General features: G+C 47.9%; 1 protein-coding gene across 1 annotated transcript in view; it reads right to left on the bottom strand.

The window, feature by feature from the left end:
• The window catches only part of sema6bb (sema domain, transmembrane domain (TM), and cytoplasmic domain, (semaphorin) 6Bb), a 119057-nt gene extending 94682 nt beyond the window's left edge, over positions 1-24375 (bottom strand). The window contains exon 1 of the mRNA XM_068591207.1: positions 24135-24375. The gene's annotated coding sequence lies outside the window, so the exon portion shown is untranslated. The remainder of the gene's footprint in view (positions 1-24134) is intronic.
• Between the last annotated feature and the right edge of the window lie 3489 nt (positions 24376-27864).

The following is a 27864-nucleotide window of genomic DNA, read 5'->3' as shown; positions in this document are numbered from 1 at the left end:
CGTGTGCACATATACACACACAGGGAGGTACTTTCATGGATCTGACCTCTGCGTTTAACCCCTCCTCAGCATGTTAGGAGCAGGGGGCTGTTGTACAGCGCTGTGGGAGCAAGTGCCAAACTTTCACTCACTCTTTAGCAGACGCAGTCAATCAATAAGGGCCGATTGAGACAATAGCATTTGAATATGCTGGTCTTTTCCTGTTGTTACACTTTATCCATGCTGACCGCTGCTCACTCCCTATCGACTGTGAGCAAATTACATTTTAGCAAATCAATTGCTGTATTAGAGAGACAGTGTAAACCTCGGTGAACTTTGCCTCCTCTCGCTTCACTTTCAACGGGAGTGAAAAGTTAATTGATAAAAAAAAAAGAGAGAAGAACCGCCTCTTTCATTTGCCCACCGTCAGCTGGGAATTCATATTAAAATGAAAACCTTTGACAGTGTTTGGGTGTTTGTGTAGGCTTCGAGATGCTCTCGTGGTTCTCATTATGAATCGCACGTCTGTTTTGAAGTGAGGCAGCAAGTTTCCAAGGTCCCGTACTATTCCGGATATTAAGCTAATACGAGTTTGCTTTCAAATACTACGTTAGCCTCACTTGAAAGGAACGCATTTAATTACAGAGAGCCAGATCAATTTTGCTTAGGATATTGGAGTTGTTATTGATAAGGTGCAATAATCTTTGCAACATTTTCTCCATCGCCAAACCACTTCTTGGCAAGTGAGCAAAAGATCTCCAGCTCCTCTTTCACGCCTCATCCGGTTTCGCTTCCTGCGGATGTCGCCTTTTTTTTAGGTGGGAGGGGGGGGGGGGGGTCGCCGTCACTCTGTCCGTCCACCTCTCTGTCCGTCTCCATCGGCGGAGAAATAAGAAAAACAGAGCTATCTGCTGTTCCACAGTGCAGTCCCCCTAATCAGGGGCTTTGTAAGGTCCAAACAACACTCCCACCGCATACAGAGGGAAGAGAAGACAGAGGGAAGCCGGGGTAGAGAGAGGTACTCGCAGTGAGAGAGAGAGAGAGCCATGAGGAAAAGACACCATCCTACCATATAATCCTCTGCTAGCCCACTTGAATCCTGACAGAACGAACCTGTTTTCATTGCAGTGAATGTGAAGACTGCCAATGAAAACGCTCCTATGCACCGCTGTGGGTCTCGAGCCCATGCACTAATATCATGCAACTGTTCAGGTAATCTAAAAAAATAAATGTCTCAAAATAATACATTTCCTCTGTCACGTTGCTAGTTTTTGGTTATCGATTTTCTGACCCAACGTTGTCAAGTTGAGCACGAAATCGCCAACGTTGAAAACTGCGAACTGATCCGTGAAAAGAAAAACAAGGCACGTGGCAAAGAAATCCACAGTTGAATTCCCCCTCTCGTCTCGTCATATTTAAGTCAGATTATGGCGGCAGTGGGTGGTGTGAGACGTCTTCATCGACTTCAGAGGAATAGTCTTTGTAATGAAGTTTGTCATTGTGCGACCCGCTACAATTATGGAGTCATTAGTTTCAGAATAGCCTCCAGCCCTCCATAATAGTGACAAGTGACATTTTCTGTTTCATTGTTTTAAGCCTGCCTCTCTGTCACACACACACACACACACACAAATGGAAGTCATTGGCATGGGAGCCATCCAACAGCAGTTGATTGCTACAGTAAATATATTATCTACTAACAGGCCTCCTGGGTCCAGCGGTATTTGGGGAGAGATGAATTAAATTCAAATCAATAGGCAAAATTGGGAGTTCACTAAATAATGCTACAGCCTTTTTAAATTGTGATTAAATCGCGTGACTCCACCGCCAATTAGCGAGGTCTAACTCTTTAATGTGATTATTCGACTGGAATCCTAAAACAAATTCTGTTTAAGCCAATTAAACAAAGTTGCACTGACATGCAAGTCCAGGTTGGTTTTGCCAAATTAGAGACGAAACCACGCATGACTTTGGGAGACACTCTCACATTATGACGAGCGGCTGAACAAATAAAAAGGGATATTACACCGCAATGTACGCCCTGATGCGCGTTTGAGTGCAGGCAGGGTTTTTCAGAGATGCCAAATCCTCTTCGTTTATTACCCAGGATTCCACCTGCACGACACAGCCGCCGCTCGCGCTCGCCGCTCTAAGCCTGTCGACGGGATGCATCATTTCTTCTGGCTGCACCGAGACAAGCTGGGGACGGAGTGTGTGACAACTCGTGTTTACTCCACTCCCCGTTTGCCGCGTGAAGGTGGAGGCCGGGGAGGAGGAGGAGGAGGAGGAGGAGGAGATGACGTGAGGACACGGCGCGGAGAAGCATAAACGGTGACAAGCAAGAGGAGAAAAGGTGCTGGGTGTGTCGTTCCTCGGCTAGACTGTGATTAGGCACATTTCAGGGGAGGACGTGGTGTGGTTGTCAAGACAGAGAGCGAGCGAGGCCGACACAGAGAAAAAGAGAGAGAGAGAGAGAGAGGAGGGGGCGGGGGTTGGGGGGGGATAGAGGAAGAGAGGGCTTGGTAACCATCAACTTGGGCATCAAAGGCCTGTCTGCGTGTTCTGCCTGCAGCCCTCCTCTTTGGTTTAGAAGAAGGGGATGGGAGGAGGGAGGAGGGAGGAGGGAGGATGGAGGAGGGAAGAGGGAGTAGGGAGGATGGAGGAGGGAGGAAGGAGGAGGGAGAAGGGGGTCTGACTGAAGAAACTTTACTTTTTCTTGCTCACTTTGCTCTTCCCTCTCAAATCTGTCCTGATGCTGTCTCCCCCATCAACACGACCATCTATCAGCCTCTAGACATGCATGCAGATAAACAAACACACTCTGCACACACACACACACACACACACGCACACACACAGAGGGAGGGCTAAAAGCGAATTACGGAGTTAATGAAGCAGAGGTCACCCGCTCTCACCCTAACAGAAGGGGGGAATCAGTGATGCGACCTTGATCCGCACGACTCCCACAGACCACTTTGGCCAATCATCTCAGCCATCACCTCCACTATTCTCCTCTCTTTATTCTCTTTATCTCGCACTTACTCACGCACGCACACGCAAAGATAAAGCGCTTCCCCTTCTTAACCTGAAAGAGGGATTACAGGGTGAAAGAAGAAGAAAAAAAATCTTCTCCATAATCTTCCGTGCTGAGCTCAGTCAAGTTGAGGATTGCGGCGTCAAAGGAGTACTTTGCTGCAACTTCCCTGCAAAAAAGTTCCCCGCTTTTTGACTCCTCTCAACCGCTGCTGTGAGCGCCTGCCTGAAACCGCGCACACATTTTTTTGCATTCATCTCAGAGGCATTTAAAATCCAAACATCTGCTGGTGCCAAAACGCCACCAGCAGGCCACGGACAACGGCCAACAGCATTGAGGTATTTGAAATGAGCTCTGGGAGCCGAGCGGAGCCAAAGCGAGAAGAGAGGGAGAGCGGTGAAAAGGAAGGAGCGACAGAATTGGAGGATGAAGACAGATCCCAATTAATTCACGGGTACAGAGTCGAGGCGGCGTGGAAATCAATCGCGACAGCTCTTTATCATATCAGAGGCATTATTGGTTATTGTACTTCTCCCCTTGCCAAGAGACGGGTTTGAGAAAGGCAAAGTGAAAAAGAAAAATTGCGATTGCGACCCCCCCCCCCCCCCACCCCCACCCCTCCTCTCCCCCACCTGCTCTGATGAGTACTCAATTTAAATGCTAATATTAAGGTTAGCTTGGGTGTATGCAAAACTGTATGACAGACAGAGTAGTTAGCAGGTGAAAAACTGAGCTAATGGCGCGCCGCGAGCTCGCCCCGTCTCTGCTTGTGTGTGACACATGTGACATCTATGTTAGAGCAGGAAGACGACGACGGGCGGGAGGTGAGGGAGGGGGGGGGGGGGGTGTCAAGTCAGGCTTCTTTTTTCTCCTTCCCCCTGGTTGCCAAATATCTCCTGTTTGACGTGATGGAAATGGAGGATTTGCTGTGTAAACATGACCTTTCACCCCTGTTTATCCAATATTCCATCTGAATGACATTTTTCCGGCCCCGCCCCAAACCTGCGGCATGAACAGGAGAGTTTCCATTAGGCCTTCTCAGGCTGGAGCCCTGCCGGGTCACGGTAGATGGAGAGGGAAGAGATTGAGGTCTCCCATGTCTTACAGTGTGACAAACAGCTAAATAAAACATTCCTGAAGGCTGTGAGACGACGAGCCATCTGCTGGGGCCAACTCCTCAGAGACGACTGGATGCTCATGCGCTTCCAAATGTATTTAGTTTTTTTTAGCGAGGATAGGAAGTGGAAAAGGCTTTGCCTGAGTCCCAAAAGTTCAGTCGTGACCTCACTTTGAAAAGCCGGTGCCATAGAGGAAGGCCAGGAAGAGGTGCGCCCTCCTGTAGCCCGGTATTATCGTCTGATCCCGATTGTACGCCTGGAGGTTTGAGATTGATTCAGTTTCCTCAATCAGAAACTACTCCGGCCCTCGGGTGTGATGATAACTTTGTGCGAGGCGGGAAGGAGAGAAATGGAAGGGAGCGGGGAGAGAAGGAGGGAGGATAAGTTCACAGGACAAATGGGAGTCGTATGTAGCGTTGGGCAGTGTGGCCAAACAAAATACGTGTTGGGGAACTTTGTTAAACAATCGTTCCCTGTCCTTTTGGCAGTTCTCTAAATGTTCTCTGGTATTTCTTTGGCATCCGTCCCCGCACCTCTGTGCCTTGTCCGATTGCCAAACAACACAATCCTGAAACCCACGGAGCAGAATCTGACCTGGTGTTGCACCCCACCTCGACTAGCTGCATCGTTGTTGCTGTGCTGCTACTCCAGGAAGCGTATGCTGTCGACATTTATCTGTTGCATCGAGTCTCAGATTCAGAGGAACACGTTGACGGCTAATAGCTTTAAAAAAAAATACCAGAGAAGAAAAGGCGTGCTTGCCTCCCAGCGTCAAAACGGCTCATATGCATGCAAAGCGGTTCGACATAAAGAGCAGCAGAAATGCGATGGACTGCTGCGAGGCAGCGCAGGAGGCAGTCGTCGGATTAAGTGAGCAGATTTGGACCCACGGTGGCGCTTGAAAAGGTCGATTAGGACGACCGAGGCCTGTAGGAGACGGCCCCCCGTTTAGCATCGTATCGGGAGGCGCTTCTTAATTCAAAGGCGTGTTTTTGCAGTCTTGCTGCGCTCAGTCAATCTGCTCTTCTGAGTCGGGACTTCCTAATTGTCGGAGTTTAGACGTGCAGTAAATGCCCGATCTTATCTCTAATCCAATTACTGTAACTCAATCAGGAAGAGTCGACACAACTGCATACATGAAATCAATTCGAGCTCCGGGTTTAACTCCAAACACACACGGCAACAGATCATCTACTGTTGGCAGCCTGTCAGGAACTAGCTGGGTGGCTGATGGGAGCCGAGCCACGCGTCAGCATGAGCGGTCCAGCCATGAACGAGACGATATAGAGTAGTGAATTGTGATTCTATAAACACCCTCAAACTCAACTTATCGCGACGCTACGGAGGGTTGTTTACGTCTTCTTGTCACCTGAGTAACGTCGAATAAAGAAAAGGGCCACTATTTAAAAGCACTCACGCCCCGTCAAACTCTGCCATCGGAGTGTTTTCATTTCCACTGTAAATTGCACTGGGACTTAAGTGGCGGGGAGTGTGTACGTGTATGTACGCGACAGGTGCTCGGTGAGTAGAAAGCAGTCCTGCGGTGAAGCACCCTCCGCCAGCCTCTCTCATCTCCCGCTGAGGGGGCAAGATGCTCCGACGTGTTCGTAAGGGGGCATACACTAAAATGAGATCAGAGAGTCAACTCGTCAAACGGCGTATTTCAGCACCTCGCCGCGTTGGTGATAATTCACCGAGGGCTCTGGAAGCCCATGTATGCCTTGAGTGTGTGTGTGTGTGTGTGTGTGTGTGTGTGTGTAAGAGAGACATAGCACCATTTAAATGTGTTTTTTCTAGTGACGGTCTCTCAAGGGAGTCACCTCGCAGTGACAGAGGAGAAGTGAAAAGACTCAGATCTGCTGGGTGCCGAGTATATCTCATTATCCGTCGACACTGTGTACAGTACAATTCTTTATAGAAGCCGGGCCGGGCCGTGGTCTGTCTGCACACAACTTGGCAGGCCGAGACACTACGTCTCTACCGGAATAGAAATCAAGCCATTCAAGCGCCGAGACACTGAGGACCCACTTTTGTCCTCTGTTTTTATGTCACTTTAATGTACAGCTGAGAGAGAGGGAAGCCAAGGACAGAGAAGAAGAGAACTTTGTGAGGGGAGGAAGTCGGCTTTAGTTGTCCATGGGAGGTGGTGGCTGTGGTTCTGTGCACATTTTGCGACGCAATCTCCATATTTTTCCTTTTTCCAACGTCGCTCTTGTTGTGAAAGATAGAATAATGTCGCTGTTCGTTTTTGTTTTTTCTTCTTCCCCAAGTCAAACCAAAGCCCAGGATGAAGGGTTTTACTGCCCAACTGGATCGCTGGCATTTATAGACTCAGAGAGACGTAACGAAACTAAAGCACTGCGCGCGAGAAGAGGAAAAGACGGCAGGGGCCGACAGCCACGTCTGTAAACCACCAACACGACTGCGGAGTTCAACTGCACCTGATATGAATATCATTTTCATTCAGTCTCCCTTTTGCGGGTTTTGAACACCAAAGCCCCCGTGGTCTTAACTTTGGAAATGTCACGAAAGCGACACCACACACTTCACAGGAGATCCTTTTCGTGGCCTGATACACTCAGATGGATGACGGATGGCACGCCCATACCCTCACCCTTGTCACATATCATTACTTAAACCCCCTCGCTCGCAATTACCTCCGGAGGGAACAAAAGCTGGTGCCAGGCAACTAATACTGACACGGCAGCTCAATGGACAACACGGCCTGCTTCACCATCAGGCCAATTTGCAGAGCCGCCACGAGAAGACCCGGGATAATGAAGGGAAATGTTGAGCTGTGCAGACACAGACCACGGTCACGCAGGCAGGGGCCCAACATCTGAAGTGAGAGAGCGAAGTGGCTTTCCAGAACACACCGCGGGTCAATGCGGCAAAGATGCATGAACGTGGAGAAGCGAAGGGGCGGGATGGGTTCGGCAAAAAAAAAAATGGGAGAACAAATATAAAGCGTACAGACTGTAATTAAAACACACACACACATACACACACAGAGTGAAGCCGGAGCGCGTCCGTAAGCAGGCTGGACCACCTGAAAGAGCTATTGTGACAGCACGGGATGCAGTCTCATAATGAGAAGGGACAGGGCAAATAGGAGGGCAAAGCTAAAATGTCAGGGCACAGGCGATATACAGGGCCGCCGTGGCAAATTGTGTACAGCGGCGAAGGGATGAAGGGTCACGGGGTGTCTGCAAACTCTGCAGGTTGTGTGGCGGAGTCAGCAGCGGCCGAGCCGTCACTCCCCACACAGCGGACACGGTGTGATGTGCTAAAAACCGCAGGACGCTGTTTCGAAAAACACTCACGGGAGGAGGAGACAGACAGACAGACAGTGAGACATCTTTTTGGCATTTCACGCTCCTGATTCGCCGGCATTGCGGAGACGACGTGAATTTGAGGTCATCACTATGAAATGCTAATTAAGATCGCAAGATGTAATAAAACCTTTTTTTTTTTTTCTTTTTTTTTTTTGATTGAAACCAAGTGTTTTTCTTGAAAACAATTATACACCGTCTTTCTTTTTTTCGAGTGAGAATGAGGGCCCCAGACTGACAGTGAGAACAAATGAGGCGGTGGGAAAGCGGTCGGGGTTCGTTTGGGGACGGTGCGGATGTTAATCATTTCCACCACTGGTTTACAAGATCGCAGCGTGCTTTGTCTGCCAACGCTCCCTTACCGTTTATTTACCCGCACTCATCAACATTTCCCCTTCTGCTGCTGTAAAAACACACACACACACACAAGAAGAAACACATGCACAACAACGTGAGCACACACACACACACACACACTCAGGTCACGATGCAATCACGTTCTGTTGCTGGAAATTCGAAAGACCGAGGCCGACGTCCCCGTTCGCCAGCCTGGAGAGTCAGTTGGAGTCTTTTTGGTTAATTAAGTAAGCGGTGTCTTTAGGCCCTGTGTGTGCGCCGCTACTTGCCAAACTCCATCAAGCCACCCAAGTGTCTCAAGCACTCTGACTTCAGGGAGACCGCCCCTGGTCCCAGGATAATTGCAAAAGCAACAGGGAGGGGAATAACATGCACACGCCGGAACAATTACAAAATGCAAAAGGGGGAACATTGCTTTCCCCTTTGCTCGTGTTTTCTCCGTCTTCACGCCCACTCGTTTTGCTGTCTTCTCAATTCTTCAGCGGCTTATTCTAATTAAATGGAGCTTTTAAAAGCCTATCTCCTTGTCTGCCTCTATCTTCTTTCTCCTCCCTTCTGCTGTAATCGCGTAGCCTCTCCTTTCAAAAGCCCCACTATATCCCAGGCTTGGCCATGGAGAGTAGCAACAAGCCTTCCTCCAAACTCCAGCAATCTTTCTCATTTATTCTAGCTTATTCTCCTTCTCCACCTCATGCTGTTCTCTACGCTGCTCCAAATTCTTCAATTTGCTCGGCTGGGCCTTGGCGAGATGCAAACGCAGTCTTCCTAAAAAAAAAAAAGAAAAAAAAGAAAAGTCGATTGGCCCACTTCAAGCTCTCACTCCAGGGTCATTTATTCCTTTCCTTTCCTGGCATGTACCAAGTTGCATTCTTCCAGAGGCACTTATGCGGCAATGGAAATCATTTTGGAAGCGACCCAGCCTCACCATCTTTTCGTGCCCGAGCCGACGACCACGGAGGCAAGAGAGGGGTGCGTGGAAAGGAGAGGGGAAGGTGGGCTGTGGTGTGGCCCTTTGGACAAACTCCAGGTCAGCTGGACAGTGGGGTAGAAAAGTCCACAGAAACACAAACCCATATGCACACAAACAGAGGCAAACACTGTGCCTTGTTTCTTCTGAAAGCAGCGCTCTGCTCAGCTTGATACAAAGGTCCCTGTGGAGAGGCGCATAGCTTCTCCGGCCGAGCTGGTTTCCTTCCAGCTGAACTCACACGCTGTAGTAAGCGAAGGCCATTCACTGTCACTGACCTGAGACTTACACTGGGATGCGGATGCCTTCACCTGCTCCACTGGCTCCATTGACACAATCTAGGCAATTGTTTCTGATAGCCCGGGGCTACAGCGGGGAGACCAAGAGCAGTAATACCACGACATTAGAGGAAGGACTCCGGCCAGTGTGCAGGACTGGGGCTGTGCAAACACACAAGGGTAACATTGCATAGAGCAACGGCAATAATATCAATGCAACATTGACATTTCCAACATGATTTTTAACCAGGATTTGTGGTCAAAGGTTCAAGCAAATTTGTGCAGCGGACATCCATAGCATGTGTCCAATGGCATCCCAGCATTGGTAGCAGGTGGACAGGAAGACAACGCCCATCTCATTGTAGAGAAGTTAACACCTGTTACTGTATGTACCTTAACTCCTTGACCAGGACATATAATCCCAAGAGAGTTTTTATTTCCTGATTATTGACATTTTAGTGTCATCTGTAGCATCATGTAACATGAATAATACTTTAACTGAGTCATTGTAAAAAGTGAAACTTTGTCTTGAACCTAATGAAAACAAATACATATGCCTATTTCAATTCCGGCCAGTTTCTGTTGACCGTGATTTGTTTTTGCATGTGTTGCATTAGCATACCAAACGTAGCCATACTTTGCAGGTAGAGATTAGCCCGTCGGTGCGTTTGCTCTCCACATATGTACGTCGACAGCGACCAATGGAAGTGAAGCCTCAAGGTGGTCGGACCTCATCTGATAATTCCAGTCCCATAAACCATAAAGACTGTATTATTGGCCAGTTAAAATGCCAGTCGTCATTTCACATGCTGACACACACCATTACATTAGATGAGCATCCTGGGCCATTTGCTCCTGTCTCCTGGAATAACAGATTTTTTTTTTTATGTCTAATACTCTGGGTAGTATCTCCAGTTTCAGAAAACCTATCCAGGGCATGATTATAATATTGCTAGTAGCATCATGTTTAACTGCACTCAGTTCATTTATTTGTTTTTTCTTCATTATAATGTGATTTTTGAAGGCCTGGAGGGCTTCTTGTTTTTAAATTGTAAACTTGACTCTTGCTCCTAAATGTGTCTCTGCCCTATGAATAAAGATTGACTTACACAAATCAAGCAGATGGGATCTCTGTTCTATATTGAGCCTGCAGTACATATAGCGGTGGGATATTTATATTAAGGGGCATACTGATTAGAAGTCCAGTCAGACGCAGAACTATTTCCATTTTTCTATTCTGAGTGGAGCTGAAGAAAGTCACAATACTCTGAAATAACAGAGTATTTATGTTGTGTTCCAGTTGTAATGAAACCAATAATGGCTGTAGTCGGGACAAGGGCTGGCTCTGGGGTGTTGTGTTTTCCTATCCTCTGAAGTCTGTCCGCATTTTAAACAGTCTCTGCACAACATCTAATTATCACAAATATGTCTCATACTTTAAGTGTTATTACTTTTTCTCACCCATTCAAGAACTTCACTTAGTGCAGAGAGAAGCCAAGACGGCTTGTTTTCTAGTTAACTCATTTTCTTTTTTTCCGTTCCTTAGTCAAAGCTACTTTGTGCATTGTTGTGATCTCCCTCCAACAGTAAACACAAGGAGACATTAAATACTATGGAAACAACTACTGCTTGACAAAATGGGATCTGCTTGTTAGCAAAATATATTTCCTTCCATGGAAACCTTTATCGAGTTACATAACGTCCTCCGCTCTCAACAGCGAGCCGAGGAAGGTTAATTAATTGTGTGATCAAAACATGAAGTTTTCTCTAACTTTGGCAAAATCTCCCTTCCGTCAGCACGGGAACACGCTGACACAACGCACACACAAACACAGCCTGGCGGACGAAACCACCGGCTCAATAAGACGGAAATCCATTTCCGACAGAGAATGAGATGTCAAAGGTCTGTTCGCAGCCGTCAGAATGATCTAAGACGCAAATGACTCAACACGAGTGGGCATTCGGATTTTTCACACTTGTGTGCCAGTAAACACTTTGGCCGGTTGGCTCACGACTGTGGCCCACTCTCTCCAAGTGCGTAATCAGTCACATTAATGAGAATGGTAATGTGATGCAGAAGAATTAGTCCAGGTCCTCGGGGTTGACTCTCAGGAGGCCTTGGAAGAGAAACTCGCTGCCTTGGCTGGAGACTTGCTGAGCTTTAAAAAATAAGCAACCCCACTCTGAGCTCTCCTGAGCGCGGCTACTGCTTCGCCTGACAACAATAACAAAATGTCCTGACGTATACACAGACTAAATAACAATATTCTGCCCCTGGAACCGCTTTGACAAAAGCAATATTGCTCTCCTGATAATCGTGCTGATGGAAGCTGTCATGGGAGGTTGAAAAAAAGCTCTGATAAACACACACACACACACACACACACACACACAGACTTTGTTTCAATGAGGCAGTAGTTGTGTTTATGGAGAAAAGCTCTATTCCTATACCTCGTCTCCCCTGTGTGTCTGCGTCCCCCGACGCTCGGATAAAGGAGAACTAGTTCACCACAACACGGCGCTGGCTCGGGGAGAGTGTTCTGCTTTAAGATTTATCACTACATCCACTTACAGAGACACTCCTAAGCCTTGAGTCTAACTAAATATCAGCTCCTCGGTGAAACATCAGCGGTTGTTAGCTGAGCTGCTTTTAGCGCCCGCCAGTGCTCGTGCTGAAGCTCGTGTGCATGTTTCTTGTTGCTTTATTCAGTTTGATTGAAGCCTCACTCTCTCTCTCTCTCTCTCTCTCGGCTCTTCATTAGTCCGTGTATGGATCCTGACATGGAAAACTTGCCAGAGGCTCAGCTTTACCCCTCTACCCAGCCCAGGGTGGCCCGCGGTGAGCATCACCTCTTAGCTTCTGTTTTTTGGGTTGGCCTGCTGCCTGGGGTAGCCAGTGGTGCTAAAATGCATTAATGAGCCACTGAGCCAGCCTGTGTGTCTGTGAGCGTGTGTGTGTGTGTGTGTGTGTGTGTGTGTGTGTGTGTGTGTGTGTGTGTGTGTGTGTGTGATGACTGATGAGTCCTCAGGCTGCCACTCCACACACCCCCTTCCTCCTGCATCCACTATCCAGGAATCTATTCATTTCAATCAGGTAAGTATCCCAGCAAAAGTCCTTGACTGCAGAGAGGCCTCCTCCACACACACACACACACACACACACACACACACACACACACACACACACACACACACACACACAAACACACACACTTGTTCCACTCATTCCACTCATTCCCCTATCTGTTCTGTTTCACACTTCTACATTTGTAATCCTGGCTCATTTGTAATTTTGCTTCTGCGTGTTAGCCTCAAGAGAGAGAAACTAATTTCAGGAGAGAAAAGGGATTATCTGATGCAAACGAAATCTCCCCACCTCCAGACAAAGATATTGATGTAGACTTTTTCACGGGAACAAAGAGAGTCTCGACGCCTGCTTCAGCCTGGATGGCAACTCTCAAGGAAGGAAGCAAGTCAACTGCCACACTGGCAATTACTCCTTATCAGCGCCAGGGAAGCGACTCGACAATGGCGAGGAAATGCTGATCGCGTTGCCCGTGAACACGAGGAGAAGCATAATCAGTTTCCGTCTTTGCATTTTGTGAATTTTGGCAGAAGTGACAAATACATAAATTTGAAGGAGAGGTGGCTGCGGAGAGTCTAGTGGGCGGCCATTCGGTGTGTATGTGTGTGTGTGTGTGAACGCTTTACATAGAGAGCATGCTAGCTGTTCTAACCGAGGACTGTTATTATATTAATGAAGGCTCCTCGCAGCCGCTTCCGTCTTTTCTTCTGTGGACTGACGAGCAGACCAATAATCCCTGTCACATTTCCACTGGCCTCATTGAATTAATACAGGAACAGGCAGAAGACACTGTCTGTTATGTTCACCCACCTACCTTCACACACAGCCAGAGGCTCACATACACCGCCTGACTACTAAAGAAACTGAGGAAATCACGATGAGACACACACACACACACACAAACACAGAAGATGAAGAGATGGAGATGTTTGGAGCCAGCTGGTAAAAATCCTGCAAGGCTGCAAATTAAACATCTGATTAAGATTTGAAAAGCGGCAAAGGAAATGAACATAATGCATCCAATTAAGAGACGAGACAGCAGTAAATACTGAGCTTCCAGCAGTTGCTACCTCTGTCTTAAAAATAGTTGCCGGAGAGCGACGATTTTACTGCGACGATTTTACTGCGGCGCTTTAGCGTCGTCTATCCTGTCCGGCTATGATCCGCGTCGCTTCATTTGTCCCCTTTAATGTCAGCGGCGTCAAAAACTGTGACACGGGGCCGTAAGAAAAGGTGGACGAACACAAAGACAGAGTAATTGGCCCAGATGTCTGCGGCGCCGCATCTTATAAAAAAGGAGCAGATATCTGAACGAAGGAGCAAACAGTGGAGCCCGTGAGCTTTCCCTTCCATTATAGTGTGAGCCTGGAGCTGTCCTCCTATTACGGCCTAAGCCCTGCAGAGCTTCAAAGCTACTTTGTTGTGGCCGTTAATGGTGCTGATGACAGCAGAGAGGCTCTCTATGCCAGGTGAAGCGGCCCAAGCCCCCCCCAAAAAAACCGAGCGAAAGAGAGTAAAAATAAATGAAAACTGTCCACCCAAGTAGTGGCCCAAAAAAATAACAAGGAATTTCAGAGTGACTGCCATCTTTGACACGAGCACTCCGCTCGCCCTCTCAGGTTAGAACAATTAAAAACACGCTCAACAAGGGTCGTCAATAATTAAAAAAATGTGCAGATATAAATGCTCCATTGTGAGTTAGCAGCATGCTGGGAAGGCAAGAGGCCACGCTGAAAGCGTGTTGATTGGCTGCATATTTCTGTGATGATTTGGGTTATTTTGGCCGGGGCCTCTGTTTACTTGATACTGCAGCAACAAGATGGCTTTTATTGCTTTTCGTCTCCAACATTCATATAAGTAAAAAAAAAAAGAAGATTAACACATTTTTTTTAAAAAAAAACAGCCGACGCTTTCCCTCCGTGACAGCACCCTTAAAGCTTCATGGTACATGACGTATCTCTGGCCTGCAAGAGTCAGCTCTCAGGCATTTTCTGTCTTGTTTATTACTCGAGTTTAGACTCGGGGATCGAGTTTCTCTCTATACATACGAGCCAGGGGAGAGAGTGGCTGCGTTTGAAATGAAACAGACAGAACAAGCGAGGCTATTTAGAAGGAGCAAGCGGCTAATTGTTGAAAAGGTTAGAGCAGCCACAGCAGGTAACGAGTGAGCCGCGCGTTGATGCGCACAACGGGGTGTTGAGGCGGCGAGTGACGTCACCAGGTGAGGACAGGGTCAAGGGGAGTCGCCCGAGAGTCACGTTGTTGAGAGACGTGTAACTGATGAGGTGTCAAAATCAGTGCGCTGTGAGCCCGGAGACAAGCTAACTGGAACCAACTCCTGTACATTTTTGCATGATTAAAAGGCGGATACGCTGGCATCTTAAGCCCACGAGCTGCCTCAGCCTCTCAGACAATATTTACAAGAACATCCAACACAGCAAAGACCACATAATGACAGCAACAAACCAATGTTTCCGTTGAGCGGCGGACTAACCGTACAGTAACATCCTATGATTGGGATAAAAGAACTGAGTGCTCAAATGTCAAGGAGGGGGATTAGAGAAATGTTTGAAGTGCAGTCACATCAAACAGACACAAACACAAACTGGGAATGGGAAACTTTTAAAAATAGTTTGTGTGTTTATTTAGACTGCGAGTACACACACAACTTCCTACATTGGCAGAGACGTCCTCGCATGCTTAGACGAAGACGGAAGATGCACCTACATCAGTGCAGGGAGGAATACAGCGAATATGAGCAGCCAACAGAGTCGTAATGGAATTACTGGAGCATTGCGGTTGCCGAAACAGACATGTTTGAAATAGTGTCAGCTCCATGGATATATTCATAAAATAAACACACATTCCAACAGTAACAGAGTATTTAGATGAATTATGTCCTCGTTCACTCGCTGAACGTCTTCCCTCAAAACGTTCAACCCCTCCTGAGTGTCCTTGTCCCCTAATGTCCCCTCTTCCCGCCTCGCTCAGCGAGCAGAGAAACCCAGCTGGTGAAGCTCAGAGACCAAAAGGACCATGATGCATCTGATAGCAGGGGCTGATAAACGCCCGACAGACTGCCAAACCATGGGATGTGCTACATGAGTCAAGCACAAACACTCCTCCGTCGTAAAAGATACGCGTTTGCACATGTATCCATCATCGCCATGTGGGAGGTGTGTGTCTGCGTGTGTGTGTGTGTGTGTGTGTGTGCGCCAGCGTCTGTGTGTGTCACGCTGGTCCGAGCAAGAAAAATCCCCGCAAAGAGTCCATGTCGGTGGCGCCATGGGACGCTGGAGGTGGCCAAGCTGACGCTCCGGGGGCCGGATGATGAGGTAGGAGGACGCGGGATGACGCGGTCTGATTCTCCTGTTGTTTCCAGCTAATCAAGCCGTTCAGAACGGAAACCGTGAAGGCCCACTAAAGGATCGACTGACGAGATATCACATCGACGACAAACACACACACACACACACACGAAAAAACCCACCCTTTCCTGTCTTTTGCCTTCTCCTTCCCACAGAAACAAACGTGTGAGCGAACGAGCCAATGAAAGCAAAGGGTGAAGCCTGGCCTGAGCTCTGAATGTCACAGTCAGTCATTGCAGCCTCCCTCTTAGTGATACAGACAGAGAGCCATTCTGATTGCCCCACCAGTCAAGCCAAGGGGTGAAAAACATTTACATGCAAATACGAATGACCCACTAGCTACTGTGAGCACGCTAGCGATGGGATTCTGAATGCACAGAGACCAACAGAAAAACCCCGGCACAGAAGACTTGCCAATCAACAGCTCCATTGTAACAGCACGCAGGCTTTAGAAGTAGCTGTTATGTGTGTAGGATATCAATTATTTTTGCTTTAGTGGCTTATTGGTTTGTGACTGCTATTGTTACCGCTCCTTGTATATCAAGTGAGCATTAATGGTAATGAATTCAGGCCGAGACATAATGTAGTACAGCAATAACAGATTTGCTGTGAAGGAGCTTAAATCCTCTCTATCAGTTCCACATTTCCCTCAGAATACAGACTGTCGACTATTTTCTTTGGAGCCCCGTCATCTCTGATAGCGGCGCTATTATCAGGCATCCACTTTCAATTTGAACATCACCAACGTGCCCGTCCGTCTCACTGAAGTGGTTAGTGCCGCGGGACAGATTGCTGGTGGACTGGCTGGGTCTCTGGGGGTCTTGGACAAGGGGAGACCCTGGCTCCGGTCCTGGCTGTCACACACGACTGGGATACTTGGACTGTGAACCAGCCTGCTGTCACCGGACCTGTTGCCTCCAGATGGGACCCGGGGTCCGTCTCTGTGATTCCCGCCCTCGGAGAGCACGCTCCGTCCTCCTCCCTCTCCTCTTTTGTCATCTCGTCTTCTTCTCATCCCGGCATCAAACTTCACCTTCCCCCTTCATCCCCTTGCCACTCACACAAAGCCCCAAATCATCATCCTTTTGTTCTTTAACCTTGACATTCAGCTTTAAGCTCCATGCAACACTTTCATCCCATCTCTCACTCATTGGCTCGAGTTCCTTGGCTAAAATCCCCTCTGTGCATGTTCCTGCGTATGTGTGTGTGTGTGTGTGTGTGTGGGTGTAGGGTGTGGGGTGCTAAGGAGATGAGCAGACGCACTGCACAGCAAGAAACCCTTTGATTCGGCGCAGCAGAGACCCACAGCGAGGCTGTACATTAATTGGTGCTTCTGAGCTGTTAATTTAGGCGAGTACGTTCGAGGACCCACTTTGCTTCCACTTTGCAACGGCAACAGAGGCAGAGCAAGCGTCCCCTCCAGACTCCGCTGCTGTTTTTTCAAACCGATATCCTTCTCTCTGCTTCCCTGAGTTCAGCTCCACCCGTCAACCGTCGACATGTCGCTGCCGCCCTCCCGCCGCAGCCCTTCTCCCGCTCGTTCCCTTCACTTCGCCGTGGCAGAGTGAAGCGGGACAGCGGGGTCACAGTCTCGGCTCCGTCCCACCACTTCGCCAACTGCCCCGCCGCCAGTGCCAGCGAGCCGGCTTTCTTTTTGTTTTGTTTTTTTCCAGCATGACTGACTCGTCCAGGTCACTGGACGCGTTAAGCTGTTAATTACCTTGAAGCGCAAAAAAAAAAAAAGAGGTGGTTGCTCGGCAGAAAAATGAGCGTACACGGTCACGAGAGCTTAAAGCAGACCGTCGACGAGACAAGCCGAGACCACAGCGACAACGGGAAAAGCTGCAGCGGAAGTAGTAAACAAATCTGTCGACAACCGACAAAACCAATGAGAACATTCTCATTTTATCTTTGCAGCGTCTCTGCGACCATAAAACTACAGGATGGAGCCATTTGGGCTGGAAGTTCCCCGAAGAAATGAATCAGCTATAAAAACAGAAGCGGGATAATACACGGCTGGCCCAGAGGGCATGGTTTTATACAGATTCACGCTGCGCTGGTGCGGGAAATGATTCCGGATGTGTGTGACCAGCATCCTCGACGCGATGTCTCCCACCATACAGCAGTTAAACTGAGTCTTCATAGTTATCTGCTGAACGGTCGTAGCAGCCTGGCACGGGAAATGAAACAGTGGAGGTGCGCCGAGTGTGTCTGAGAATGCCATAATAGAAATAAGTGTTGCTATTTTTATCATGCCAGAGGAGAAAAATAATATAATTGCGGTATGGCTGCTGGCGCTAAATATGCTACTCGCGGCTTTGGGCTTGTGGTGACTTGTTTCTTAGATGTGAGTGTGTATATTTGTCTGGGAATATGCAAGTGTGTGCTTCAATGAACCAGTGTGTATTCATGTATTGCGGGTGGTACGCGGGACCGGCCTGTCCACTCCCGTCCTGACCATGGCCCCTCATTAGTCTCTTCTCTTGTTAACAGACTGGGGCTCTACTGACACCAGGACCTCATAAGAGTGTGAGCGCCAGAGACGCGATGGGGTGTGTGTGTATTTGTGTGTGTGTGTGTGTGTTTGTGTGTGAGAAAGGAAGAGATGCAGAGAGCAGCAGGGGGAGGGCAGCAAACAGGCCGTGAAAAAAAAATTCAGTTCACACACACTGTTTATCCGTGTCCAGGAAGTAAACGTCGTTGTCCGTCTCCGTCATGTCTGCCCGTCTTTTCATCCCCGTCTCCCACAGTATCGCTCATGGTTCGCTGCCAGTTTGAGTTTATACTCATGGAAATGTCTCTTTTTCCAGGGCTGCAGAGAATGGAAGGATCCCCGGTGTCTACCTTATTCAGATATAGGAGAGACACACGCGCAACAACACACTCCCCCTGTGGAGGTACAATAAGCCTACATGGAATGCCAGTTTCACCAACGGGAAGCATCTTTATTCAACAGCCACTTGGCCTTTGGTGATAGCAGCTGCATTCTTTGTTCCTGTCATACTGTGCCACCTCAGGCTTACACAACATGATATCCCTCCAACTTTTCCAAGACATTCTGTCACAGTTAAAGGGCATAGACACACACACACACACAAAAAAAAAATATTGAAATCATAGACTTTACAAACTCAGAGGGGAGACTCGCCTGTGGCTGCCAATGAGCACAGCCATGAGAAAGAGAATGTTTGAAAGAAAAATGAAAGCGTGCTTATTATTGACTATATCAGGCTTCCTTCTTTGAACTCTCATCTATTCTGGCTGCCTTGGCATTGCACTGGATGTATGAAGCAGGCGGAGAGATGAGAGTGAAAGGAAGACAGGACTGGAAAAACAAGTGATTAAAAGATAAAAGCGAGAGAGCCAGATGACGTGGGTGCAGCATTAAATGGCGGCGGTGGTCCCGGTGGGCTACAAGCCTTATTGCGTTGTAATGGCGGGGCGGAGGGTGGGGGCGGGGGGGGGGGGGGCGGATGATCCTTGACCCTTTGTGAGGCAGCGCTAGCACCTTAGAGCAGATCAAACTTCCAGGCCTGATGAACCCCCCTGGAAGTGCCTTGAAAAAGAGGCGTGTGTGTGTGTGTGTGTGTGTGTGTGTGTGTGTGTGTGTGTGTGTAAGAGCTCGCAGGGTCACAGGCAAACGTGTTTATCCTGCTGCTATGGCAACCCCAGCACTAGCCTTGGGCAAATAACAATAAAAGCCATATGTGCAGAGAGAACGTGTGAGGAGAGGATTAAAAAAAAGACGAGGTGTGAGATTTAATGCAAGTGTTCAATTCATACATTTCAAAGAGCTGTCCTGCTCCCTTCCTCTCCACCAATCCCCCCCCCCCCCCCCCCCCCCTAAATGTGGCTGGCCTGGCCTTCAATCATCAGGCCCTCCTTTTCACCTTCTCTTTCTCCCAGCTCCACATGCTAAGTGGGAACATTGTTACGGTCAATTTGTCCCATTCAGGGTCCCAGTGGGCAGTGTCCCTGCCCTGACAGCCTGCAGACAGAGACCACACTGCCTGAGAGGCCTTGACATCAAGGTCCAGAGGAGATTGAGAGAGGGAGGAAGGGGGCGGGGGGGGCGGGAGGAGAAAGCGAAGGAGAGGATAGTGAAGGACAGAAAGGAAGAGGAGTGGGGGGGGGGGGGGAGGCAGGAGAAGAGAGGTAATGAGGGGAGCAGCGGTATGGAGGCAGAAAGTGCAAAGGAAAGTAGCGGGGAGAGGGATGCTGAAGGAAGAATGACAGAGAAAAAGAAAAAGGAGGCCGGGGCGCCAAGTTTAACACCCAGACTCTGCAGCTCAATAGTATTTCCTACCATTCTGTCAGTCTCGGACGAGGCTGGTGCAGATGGCGACAGCTCTGCTCCCACATAGAACACTTCTAAGTCAACACAGGTGCACATGCGTTTGGTGCAATATTGAAATGTAATTAGAGTCAAATGTTGACCGTATGACTCATTTTTGCAGAAGAGAAACTTCAGCCAACGGGATCTTAAAGTTCACGGATTTCGCAAGAAATCTCACTTGCCTCTGGAGGTGGAAACACTTCCGACCAATAAAATAGTTATTTTTACTTCTCGGGGTATTACAAATGAAATTCCCTTCATTTCCATTGCATTCAGAGGGAGGAAGAAATCACTGGGCGAGATTTCTAAAACCCAAACTATCTGCCTGGTTGAAAATTGTACCACTTGCAGTATTTCTTACTTGCAGGAAGTGAGAGAGTATTTATATTTATTTTTGTTGTTCATGATATGGGTGAACTGAGCCTTTAACTTAAGTCTCATGTAAAGCAGTGTCTAAACGGCAAAGGGGATTTGCAGGGCTACTGCAGCAGTTTAATGCACTTTCATAGAGATGGAGAGGGGGGGGGGGGCTCACAAGAGACAGGATAAGTATGATAAAAATAGAAGCAGCAGAGGCCAAGATATCCTGACTCTTAGTCCCTAGAACATGGGTAAATCTAAGAAAAAAAACACAGGATTCGACATCTCCCATTATGCAATTAAATACCCCCTGTCCTCTTAAATACCCACTCAAACTCCAGGCCTTCGGTTTGTAACGCAGGCTTTCTGTTAAATCAGAGATAACGCAGATGACATCTTTCAAACTTTGGACAGCTCCCTCCAGAGGCACAGAAGATGTTATACAACTGTTTTCACAGGCTGAGGATTACTCCTCGGGACGAACTAAATGTGCAAAATTGCCCCTCTACCTGTAGATACAGGATAGCAAAAGGGCCACAATTTAGATCATGACTGGGTTGAAGAAGTTATTTTTCGAATAAGAGAACGCCCGTGATATTCACCCCCTCTCTCCCCCCCTCGGCTTTCGTGTTGAATCCGGGTTTCTACAAATGTTCTGCTCCGAGAACAAAAGCCCAATTTGTCGAGGTGTGTGTGGTCTTGTCTTAGAAAGCAAGCTGTGTCTGACTAATGCATGATTTTTATTTCCACGCTGGAGCTGCCCTGGGGCCGACAGGTGACGCAGCAGTGGGGGGGAGGTGGGAAAGAGGGGATTAAGTCATTGTGCAAAAAAAGGCACCTGTTATTTCAGCACAGAGGGCGCGACACTTGCGCCGAGGCAAAGGGTGCAGAGCGGCTGTTGGCGTCAGCAACGGGGCACAAACAGGGCGTCCATTCAAGCGAGGCCGGACAGCGTTGAATCACACTTGTATGGGGGCACAGACAGACGGACTGACTCACACACACACACACAAAGTCCATACGAGACAGGATGGCAAACAGACACAATGTGATGAACAATGTGCCTATGTTTCCTTCCGATAGACAAACTCTCGCTCTGTCTTTCCTCGCGTCTTAATGGCCTGCGCACACACTTAAGAGCACACACACGCAAACTATTCTTCAAACTAATTGGTGATTCAGACTCTGCGGTGAGGACAGCGGGGATCTGTCAGAGGCATGGGTGTATGGTGGGATGTTGCAGATCTCCCCCGAATTAACTAACTTTATGATAAATCACTGGGCACAGCTATAGCCAAGGATTAGCCAAGCTCCGCTGAGCAGTTTGTTAAGCTGCGAGGAGAAGCACTGGGGACGGGGTGAGGGGGGCGGGGGGGAACGTCGCCAAAAACTGACATCAGTACTGGGACCTTGGAGCGGTACAAACCCCCTGCCTGGTTTCCTGGGCACACATTTAGCCCTGTTATCTGAGTTCTCCATTGACACAAAACACAAGCTTCTATATTAAGCTTTTACTTGCCACTATTGCTTTTTTTCCTCACCGTTGGGGTTTCTCCACTAATCACATTTAGTGTTCGGGACATCGGCTCTAACATCAGGTAAAGCGTTCCTTCGATTGCTTTCCTTATGTTTGCCTTGAATGTCTGTGCAATCTTGCCCCCCCCCCCTCTTCCCCTCCCACTGAGTCATTTCTTTTGGCAAGAGCAAAGCTTCCTACAGTCTGGTTATTTATATAATAACTGAGAAAACATGTATCCCTTCTCCCCTGCCTGCAGGGAGATATTCAACTCTTTTGAGCAAGCTTTCTATTAAAACCTTCAACTGTTGGAACCTAAATGCCACTATTAGAGAGTTAAATCTCGACTAAGTGCTTTTATTTCTGTGGCGGTTTCAGAACGTGACTTCAGGTCAAATTAACAGTGCTGCAGCTCCAAGGTCTGCCTTTTGATCATTTTGTTTCCCGCCGGATCTGCTTCACAATCTTACGCCGCGCTCGATGAGAAGAATGCAGCCACGATTTATTTCTGTGTTGATTTTCCCTTCAAAAACATTCTAAAAATGACTTGAAGCGCCCGCAAAACTATTCTATTCTCAACTCCGCACAAAGTGTTTTGCCCCTGAACAAATGGAAACTGGATCCGGTGCAATAAGAAGATCAGAGATCCTATCAGACAGGTATTTCCTCTGTTGTCTATTAATTAATTCCCTCTGATAGCACTCCTCCAGTAATTACTGCTGGCGTGACGGGCCTACAAGAGGGTGTCGGCACATGAGAGAAGAGGGCGCCGCTGTTCCTCCGTCGTGCCGAAGAAGCTGCAACACTCCGGTGATTAGTGTATGATCATCTCTCCCCTTCATGTTTCACCTGAACTTCTTCACCTCCACCACCTACCTCCTCTCCCTCATATGCACTGTTGTTTCCGTGGAAGAAAGAAGAAGAAAAGAAGAAGAAGAAGAAGAAGAGAAAAAAAAGCACATCACCCTCTGGTGTAGCAGCTGAGCAGCAGGGAAGAATGATCTATGTGTAACCTGTGGCAGCACCCCTGAGCTCAGACTGCCAGGGTGGGTGACAGCCCACAGGATGGGGAATTAAAGAGGCTCTTGTCCTCCAAGGCTGATTGACACAGTCAGAGCGACAGAAAGGTTAGTGGAGGTGCCGGTATTCCCTTGGCTGTCTCTACCTTTGCACTGGACAAGGAGCCGTGTCTCACTTTCTTTAGATGTGTCTTTCACTGGCCTCCTGCTCTTCTTTCCTCTCTCTCTCTCACACACACACACACACACACACACACACAAACACACGCGCACACACACACTGGGGCTCATTATAGGAATGCTCTGACCCTCGGGGACTTCTCTTACTTCTCTGTCTCTCATTCCAGTCCACACTGGACAAAAGGCAGCTGAAAGGAAATTTGAATTTGAAATAGGGGGCCACAACAAAAACACGCAGCTCCAAAATGGAGAAACTTTGAACGACTTGGAGGCAGCTATTAGGAGTCAGCGGTCTGTGCCGAAGGCAAAAAAAAAAATGTGATTCTGACATTATCCAGCCAACAGACTCAATGTACTGTAAAGATAGCAGCTCCTGCAGAGGGGAGGGAGGGAGGGAGCTGGAAGGCATGGAGCACTGGAGACCAGGGGCCCAGCAGGTAGGACTGGAGAACGTACACAACTGCTATAGCAGATAACACACAATCTTACGACACAACAATGGGAAAGACGCAAAAAGAGAGGCACATTACCACTAGTCCCACAGTGAAGGAGCGATGCAGTCTGTTCTTATTGTTCTGCAACTCACTGGATGAGAAAATGAGGTTTTCTAATTACCCTTTAAAAACAAATGTAACGTCGAAAAGGCAAAAATTCCTCCCGACACAACAAGGAAAGTCACACATTTCTCAAATTGAACCGCTCCTCGAGCGAAGCCAGGTGGATCAAAGTGGATGAGTGAACTCCAGCTGTCAGGATGTACAGTAACAAATGATCTTGGCCAAAAACACATCCATAAACTGTCAGCCATTTTCAATCACACTGATCTGATCCGTGTCAATATCCAATCGATACACGGACGGTGAAGCTCCTGCTCCGGACAGCTGAGAGCTGCTTGTGTGTGTGTGTGTGTGTGTGTTTTTTGTGTGCGTGGCTGCGAGCTACGCAGTATGAAATTGAGAATTATACAATGCAACCTACTGTAAAAGGACAAGATGCGAGGGATGACAGATCGGCTCGGTGTTTGTTCGTCTTCACCGGATGGCACAACTTCAATCCGTCATGTCATCAGAGACGACACAATGAAGCCCGAGCTTGAAGCCCGTGGTGCCCCCAGAGCGCGCACCCACCAGCACCCCCAACCCAAACCCCCCCCCCCCCCCACCACCCACCTCAAACCTCCACGCCGGACAGCTCGGGCCACTTACCTCTGATAACGGGGCGCCGAGCAAACGGCGGCACGAGTCGGGTTCGAGTCCCGCTGGATCCCTCCAGCAACAACAACACAAATCCGAGAGTGATCAGAGGGAGAGCGGAGGCTCGTTAGTGCGATACCAGATCCTGAGTCGGGCTCTGTGAACTACTCCTCCCTGTCGCACCTGTCTCTGGCAAAAACTGATCCCGTACGCCGGCCTGACATCCCCAGGACAACTGTCTCAGGGGGTTGTGTGTCCGTGCGCGCCCCCCGCCACCCACCCGCCCGCCCTCCCTCCTCCTCCTCCTGTTAGTTCCAACACGCACGCACGCTCGCACGCGCGCGGCACCACCTGTCCCCGGTGCAAAACAGCCCACAAAGAGCTTCTATGTCGCGCGGAGACACATGGCATTCCCCGTGAGTCTCTGCAGCAATACTCCCTCGCGGACAGCCGCACGAGATCCCCCTCGAAGAAGAAGAAGAAGAAGCAGAAGAAGAAGTAGTGTGGAAACGCTGGAGACGCAGCGGATGATGAAAAAGGAGAGCGCGAGGACAGCCCGTCCGGCACACCAGCGGGGCACCAAACCAGCACCAGCTGCGACGTTTGGAAATGACATCTGCCGCCGGCGTTGCTCGCCCAGTTGTGTTTCCGATCTCCCGTCCCCACAATAGTTGGTCTATCTCGCCGCTGCGCACGACTGCGGCTCTGTCATTGCTGCGTCTTTTTCCACCTCGGGTCTCACTGAAAGAAAATACTGTCCCTCTGTCCGCAAACGTGCCCCACCTCCGCAGCAGGGAGCCAGGCTCCGGGATCCAGCGCAGGGCAAAGTCCCATTCATCGGGTTTATTTTGTGGAATAGTCGCTGTTCCCCGTCCTCCGGCTGCGCTCTGGAGCTTTTTTTTTTTTTTTTTTTTGAGAAGGTGGGAGGACCACGGCGCTCCGGCTTCTAGCGGCTGTGTGAGCTACAGCATCTCCAGCGCTGCTCCCTGCTGTCATCCACGAGAGACTCCTGGAGCCCGTTTGAGCCAAAACCTGAAGCAGAGTTGTGCAGCGACTGGAATGGAATAGATTAGAGGCTAATTGGACATATTTTGTGGCTTTAAAAAAATATATATATATTCGGTCACTGCAGCACAAACTTCACTGTTGTCTGTGAACCATATTCCATGGTCGCATGAATAATTGAGGAGGGAAATTTGGAAAGGGCACGAGGTTAAAAAACTCACCTTGGGCGCACAGGGGCTGGAAAGAGGAGACAACTTTACTCTGAGGAATCTTTCTCTCAATGTAACAAACAACAGACGTTCTGGAAAAGATCTAATATCATGCTGACAATGAAGTTAAACCACGAGGAACAATTCAAAGCAGTGATTTTTTTTTTACGCAACAGGAGGTGGATCCATAACTAAGAAGATATTATATTTTAGTCGAACACCAGCATCTGTCTTTGACACATGTTGTTTACTTCATGTGTGTTACTTTAAGGTTTTGTAATACTCAGTCAGCAGGGAGAAGTGTGTCCATTTGCATCCACTTTCATCTTTTCATTTAGGCCTATATTTTACTGCCCACACACTTAAGGAACAATTTGTTTCAACTCCAATTTCTGACTCAGTGAACTTAATAAACGCTTTTCGCCAGCAGTCTCCATCCTTGAGTGTAATATCTTTTCTGCGTCTTCTCATTGAGCCCGAAATTAACACAACAGAGGAATAATTTAGTCCCATTAAAATTAAATCGTAATCAGCCTCCAACCAAACGTAATTGTTGCTTTATCATACTTTGGGGTGAGTGTTTGAGCGCTTCGTCCTCATACTTAAGCCAAATAGGAATCTAAATGGCCCGCAAAGGACTCAATGCCAAAAGGACCACACTGAGAAACCTTTACAGCGCGGTCGATGGATAATGCAGGTGCTGTGTGAAAGGAGACTTACTGGACTTTGCCATTACATTACCAAGAGCCACTTTAAAGCTTTGATTTATGAATAACTAATCTGCTGAAGTAATGACTAATAGGTTTGGGGGCTCATGTCTGCAGCTCCCTCTCGTTACCATCTTAATAAAGCTACTGGCGGCAATCTGACAGCCTTTTTGATACAATCTGCTAATCAGCAGTGCCAAATCAGATGACTCAATTTAAGATTTGGGCGAAATGTGCAAAACTGTCCCCTTCTATATCACGGAGTATAATTTAGCCAAAGGTTATTTTATTCAAGTTGGAATCCAAAAACATATTATTGAATAAAATGTTAATACTTTATGTTCATTATATGAGTAAGGTTTTAATACGAGCACTTTCTTTCATGTAATTTTCGGTGTTTATTTAGAAAGAAATGCCAAAAAGATATCAAAGGCTTTTCCTTGGCATACTGTGGCTACTGTTATACAAGTTCCTTTGTGGAGCTTATGATATGGCCTACTGTTGTCTGACATTGATATTATTGTAGGACAGGTTCCGGTTTGCTTGTTATTTGCTGTTTTGTTTTTCGACTTATCTTCATTTACACAGCCAGAATGTGCCTGCACCAGCACCGTAGTACTTAATAACAGCGCTAACGTTATCATCCCTGGCTGCCTGTGACTTTGCAGCATCCGTAATTAAAAATAAAGTTCATTTTGTTCAGAGGAGACCTGCTGAAAGTCTTTTAGCAGGCTGAATCAGGTTGCAGCAGAGAGGGGAAAGTATTCACAGACAATGGAATAATGATGTGATGTCCCACAACTCTTGATTTTGGTTGATTCTCACATACAAACAAGCGTGCGTGCGTGCGTGCGTGTGTGTGTGTGTGTGTGTGTGTGTGTCAGAGAGAGAGAGAAAGAGAGAGATGAAACTTTTTTTATTGCTTTGTCCCTGCTGCTTCACTGCACTTCCACTCCGCCCCTTCAAAGCAGCCACTTTGGCCACAAGTGAAAGTTATGCAATAAAAGGGTAAAGTGAGTCAACGGTCCTTCTCCTCTACTGCCGCACACTTGAAATGAGCAGCGTGTAGGATGTAGTGGCATCTAGTGGTGATGTGCCAGATTGCAACCAGCTGAATAGCCCTCCGCTCAACCCTCCTTTGTCCAAGGGTGTCGGAGAACTACGGTGGCCTCCAGGTGACAAGCAACGTGCTAGTCCTTCTCTGGAGCCCGTGTTTGGCTGCTGTAGAAACATGGCGGTGCAACATGGAGGACACGCTTACTACGTATATAGGCTGATTCTAAGTTAACAAAAACAAATTTGTGATTGTGCAGTAATAAAAGGTTATGAATATTATATCCCGGATTTATATTTTGCATATATATGGTAAGCTAAAAAAAAAATACAATGTTTTTTTATGTTAAAAACCTCAACCTGCTCCATTATTAAAACATTGCAAACATGTTTAAGCCCATTGTAGCCCACAATACACAGACACTAGCTGGTTATTGAAGTTTAGCATTTAGCTTTAGCGGCTACATACTTCCATTAAGAAGTTGGTGGAGGCCAAAAACAGAGCCAAAAGGGAAGGAGTAAATATGTTTGTCTTATATTCGACAGGTGGCTAGAAACACGGCTCCAAATGAACGCTATCTCGCTCCTTTTCTGCCTGATGGGTAAAGTGCGTCATGGTTGTATTGCTTCTTTCTTTAATATGTCACAGGAAGATGAATTGAGGGAGGAAAAACGTCCACACACTGAAACTACTGCTGACAGCACTCTATTCAACAGCTCCATAAAAGTTTATTTTTTTAATCCCCAGATTAGCTTTCTTATTCTGTT

This window comes from Clinocottus analis, unplaced genomic scaffold, assembly GCF_023055335.1.
Source record: "Clinocottus analis isolate CAN_PGR_092001 unplaced genomic scaffold, fCliAna1.0.p SCAF_25, whole genome shotgun sequence".
NCBI classification, from domain to species: Eukaryota; Metazoa; Chordata; class Actinopteri; order Perciformes; family Cottidae; genus Clinocottus; species Clinocottus analis.
This window is presented reverse-complemented; position numbering and strand designations above follow the sequence as displayed.